Below are 5,236 nucleotides of genomic sequence, written 5' to 3'. Positions count from 1 at the left end.
TGAGAAATGGTCAAAGGATATGAACAGGCAGTTTTCTGATGAAGAAACCAAAGCTATCTATTCCCATATGAAAAAATGCTCTAAATCTCTAATGATTAGAGAGATGCAAATTAAAACAACTCTGAGGTACCACCTGACACCTATCAGATTGGCTAAAATGACAAAAAAAGAAAATAATAAATGTTGAAGAAGCTGTGGGAAAATTGGAACACTGATCCATTGTTGGTGGAGCTGTGAACTGATCCAACCATTCTGGAGAGCAATTTGGAATTATGCCCAAAGGGCGATAAAGCTGTGCATACCCTTTGACCCAGCAATACCACTTTTGGGTCTTTTTCCCAAAGAGATCATGGAAGGGGGAAAGGGACCCACATGTACAAAAATATTTATAGCTGCTCTTTATGTGGTGGCAAAGAATTGGAAGTTGAGGGGGTGCCCATCAATTGGGGAATGACTGGACAAGTTGTGGTATATGAATACAATGAAATACTATTGTGCTATAAGAAACGATGAGCAGGAGGAGTTCAGAGAAACCTGGAGGGTCTTACGTGAGCTGATGATGAGTGAGATGAGCAGAACTAGAAGAACATTGTACACAGTAACATCAACATGGAGTGTTGATCTACTGTGATGGACTATATTCTTCTCACCAATGCAATGGCACAGAAGAGTTCCAGGGAACTCGTGATGGAAGAGGATCTCCAAATCCAGGAAAAAAAAAAGAACTGCAGAGTATAGATGCTAAATGAACCATACTATTTCTTTTGTTTTTGATGCTGTTGTTTTTTTTTCTATTTTGAGGTTTTCTATCATTGCTCTGATTTTTTTCTCTTATAACATGACTAATGCAGAAATAGCATTAATGTTATTATATATATATATATATGTATATATATATATATATATATATGTATATATATAACCTATATCAGATTACCTGCTGTCTAGGGGAGGGGGGAGGGAGGGGAGGGAGGGAGAAAAATCTGAAATTGTAAAGCTTTTATAAACAAAGGTTGAGAACTATCTTTACATGTAACGGAAAAAAAAATGCTTTATTAATTTAAAAAAAAAAAAGAGATGCCTTGAGCAGTGAAAAGTTTAGTGACTTGTCCATGGTCACACAACCAATATGGGCCAGAATGAGTTTTGTACCTGGGCTTTTTGCCCTCAGTGCCAATTCTCTCTCCACTAATCCCTAATGTCTCTCCTTTAAAGGGACATCTGAGCTCTATTACAGGAGAGGAGAAGAAAAGGAACTCTAGTCAAAGGAAGTGGTATCATAATAATGACATATAGTCCCTTTAGGGAAGACCTTCTTTCTTCCTTATTGAATTCTTAAAATTCTGCTTATCAGTCCAGCTCAGTAGGACAGGTATGAAATACTATTCAGTTACTTTTTTTTCTTCAAAGTCATAATAGAGATATCTGCTTAACTGAAAACCTGATGGGCAGGCTCCAGGTCTTGATATTCCATTTTTGTAGCAGCCACTATCTCTTTCTATTTTCTGATTCAATTTAGCCTTGCTACCTGATATCTACACAAGAGCATAGGACATGGAGTTCAGATCAGTCTCCCTGATCCTTAAGCATTGGGAGAATATGTCTGTTCTTCTAATGAGATTTGGTGAGGCATGATTAACAATTAAGATATGAGGTTACTCTTGAACATAGAGGAAAGTGTCAAGTTGAACTGGTTCACCAAGGGGCCAGTATAGGGAAAGGGAGGAATGTGTAATTACACATGCAGGAGTGCTGGCTTGAAAAAAATGAATGTTGTGAAGGTCATCATTGCCATAGTGAGGTTATAGTGGGGACAAAGTACAGAGTTAGGGGTGGCAAGGTAGAAGGAAAGAAAAAATAATGGAAGATTATAGTCAGGTAAAAGAATCTCAGAGTTCATGAACATGGAAGTAGTTATAAATAAGGGAAAGATGAAGTGAAATACCATATCAGGGTCTAAGTAAGTTAGAATAGAAGAATAATTGGTCATGGAAAATGAGCAGATTGAGAAAATGGGAAATTGGGATAGTTAAAGTAGCGTCATGGCATATGTTGAAATCCCCTTGTATGAGGACGAGAATTGGGGTAGAGAGAAATACAATGAGCTAGACACTGACCTCATGAGGAAGGAAAGATAATGTTCTGGGGCTTGGTAGTTAACCTCTACCAAAATCTTAACTGGATAATAAATTTTGATTGAGTGAACCTCAAAAGAAGAAATATCACTGAGTGTTGTTGGTAGAGGGAGAAACTCCTCCACCAAGACCACTGGGCTAGGAAGTATGAATGAAAGTTCACTTTAGGTGGGGAAGTATGATCAAGGAGTCCATGGCATCAGTAAGGAACAAGGTCTCAGTGAGAGTCATAATTTGGACAGAGTAGGGAAGGAAAATGTTAAGATGAAAGCAAGTTGCCTTTCTGTGCTACCCAGAAGAAGGGTCCATACAGCATTGTCCTCAGTTTCCATCATAACTTTAAAGGGAAACTCACAATGTCTGGAGCCCTGGATGTCTTGCAGATGAAGGAAGAGAATGTCCTCAAATTTCTTGCTGCAGGAACCCATTTGGGTGGCACTAATTTGGACTTCCAGATGGAGCAGTATATGTACAAAAGGAAGAGTGATGGCATCTACATCATTAATTTGAAGAGAACTTGGGAAAAGCTTCTGCTCACTGCTTGAGCCATTGTTGCCAATGAAAATCCTGCTGATGTTAGTGTCATCTCATCCAGGAACACTGGCCAGTGAGCTGTTCTGAAATTTGCTGCTGCCACTGGCACTACATCTACTGCTGGACACTTCACTCCGGGCACCTTCACTAACCAGATTCAGGCACCTTTCAGGGAACCTCCACTCTTGGTGGTCACTGATCCTCGGGCAGATCACCAGCCTCTGACTGAGGCATCATATGCTAACCTCCCAACCATTGCATTATGCAACACAGATTCTCCACTTCGCTATGTGGACATTGCCACTGCATGCAACAACAAGGGAGCTCATTCTGTGGGTCTGATGTAGTGGATGATGGCCCATGAAGTCCTACATATTCATGGTACCATCTCCTGTGAACACCCATAGGAAGTGATGCCTGATCTTTACTTCTACAGGAATCCAGAGGAGATTGAGAAGAAAGAGTGGGCTGCAGCTGAGAAGGCAGTGAAAAAGGAGGAATTTCAAGGTGAATGGACTATCCCTGCCCCTGCCCCAGAATTCACTGCTGCTCAACCAGAGGTGGCTGATTGGTCTGAGGGAGTGCAGGTGCCATCTGTGCCCATTCAACAGTTCCCTACTAAAGATTGGAGTGCTTAGCCTGCTACCAAGAACTGGTCTGTGGCTCCTACTGCTCAGACCACTGAGTGGGTAGGAACTACCACAGAGTGGTCCTAAATTTTACCCCAAGTGTTCTAATAGAGAAGGAAAAGATTCTTGAAGGAAAATAAATCTTGATTTCTTAAAAAAAAAAGATGGAAGTAAGTTTGCTTACTATGGAGCAGGCATTCTAGAAAGCAGAGTAGATAGGGAGATAGGGAAATCTGGAGTGGGACATTTGGTGAGGTAAAGGCAATGGAGATGTGAGTATGAGAATGGAATATTATGGATGGGAAATGGTGTCTACAAAACAACAGCTGAACACTCAGACTCACTGGGTGAGGAGAGTATAATAGTATGAAAATGAGGACTCATTCCTTATCAAGAAATGAGTCCAGGGGCAGCTAGGTGGTGCAGTGGATAGAGCACCAGCCCTGGATTCAGAGGTACCTGTGTTCAAATCTGGCCTCAGACACTTACTAGCTGTGTGACCTTGGGCAAGTCACTTAACCCCAATTGTCTCACCAAAAAAAAGAGAAAGAAATTAGTCCAGGAAGATTACATAGAAGTCTATTGAGGGAGGAAAATAATTGTACTGTTTGAGTCCCTCTCAAAATCCATTCTTGTGGTAGGTGATGCTACATCTTGTGAAGCCAAGGAGACCTACTTAGCAAACTGGAACAGAGGAAGATAAAGCTTGGGAAAGTCAAAACAATGCAGTAGGAACTGGCAACTATAGGTAGATTTGATCCAGGAATGACCTCTATATAGCCCTGGAGAAAACCTGGGGGCAAAAGTTACTACACTGGAGTCCAAAGACCTCAAGTCAAGTCCCAGTTTTATTTCTAATTGTCCTTGAGCCAGTTATTTAACCAGTTTGAATCTCAGTTTCCTTAACTGTAATTTTTGTTCTTTTTATCTGTTACTATTTTTGGAACATCAAAAGAAACAATTATGTAAAATACTCTGCTTCCATATCTTGTTGAGCCATTTTTCAATCATGTCTGACTCTTTGTGACCCCATTTGGAGTTTTCTTGGCAAAGATGCAGGAGTAGTTTGCCATTTCCTTCTCCAGCTCATTTTACAGATGAGGAATTTAGGTAAATAGAATTAAGTGACTTGCCAAGGGTCAAATAGCTGGTAAATGTCTGAAGCTGGATTTGAACTCAAGAAGGTGAGTCTTCCTGACTCCAGGCCCAGCACTCTATCTACTGTGCCACCTAGCTGACCTATGTCACTATATAGTGTCATGTAAATATAAACCTTTATTGGGATCCAACATGTAAAAAGAATATAGACATGAAGATATATGTTCTTTAATGTTGGCTGTGATGATATGATATGATGTCACATGATATAAAGGCAAGGGACTTTGGGTCAAGAAGGCCTAAGTTCAAATCTTGCCTTTGATACATATTAACTGTATTCATATAGGCTTATCATATAAAAAAGTCTTAGTCACCCAGAAAACAACCTGAAACTATAAGTTAGCAGTAAATAATTAATCTTCATCAGGGAAGGTAATCTCCATACTAAGGTTACTCAAATTAATAGGCAATAGAGAGCTACTAAAGGCTTCTGAGTTTTAAGGACTATAACATTTGGGGAAGATCATTCTGGTGTGGACTAGACCGGAAAATTAGAGAACAGAAAAAATAAATTCTTAGGCCCTCTGTTGGCTCCAATAATAAAATATTCTGAAATTAATTGTTGTTCAGTAATGTCCAACTCTTCATGACCCCATAGATCATATTATCCATGGAATTTTCTTGGCAAAGATACTGGAGTTGTTTGTCATTTCCTTCTCCAGTGAATTAAAGCAACCAGAAGTTAAATAACTTGCCCAGGATCACATAGCTAATAAAGGTCTGAGGAATAATTTGAACTCAGGTGTTTCTGACTCTAGGCCCAGTCCTCTATCTGCCATA

General features: G+C 39.9%; 1 pseudogene; it reads left to right on the top strand.

Moving 5' to 3' along the window:
* Positions 1–2,491: 2,491 nt before the first annotated feature.
* Positions 2,492–3,385, top strand: LOC122750399 (annotated as a pseudogene).
* Positions 3,386–5,236: the final 1,851 nt, after the last annotated feature.

Source organism: Dromiciops gliroides, chromosome 3 (genome assembly GCF_019393635.1).
Source record: "Dromiciops gliroides isolate mDroGli1 chromosome 3, mDroGli1.pri, whole genome shotgun sequence".
Taxonomy (NCBI): domain Eukaryota; kingdom Metazoa; phylum Chordata; class Mammalia; order Microbiotheria; family Microbiotheriidae; genus Dromiciops; species Dromiciops gliroides.
Note: the sequence above shows the minus strand (reverse complement) of the source record. Positions and strands in the feature narration are given on the sequence as shown.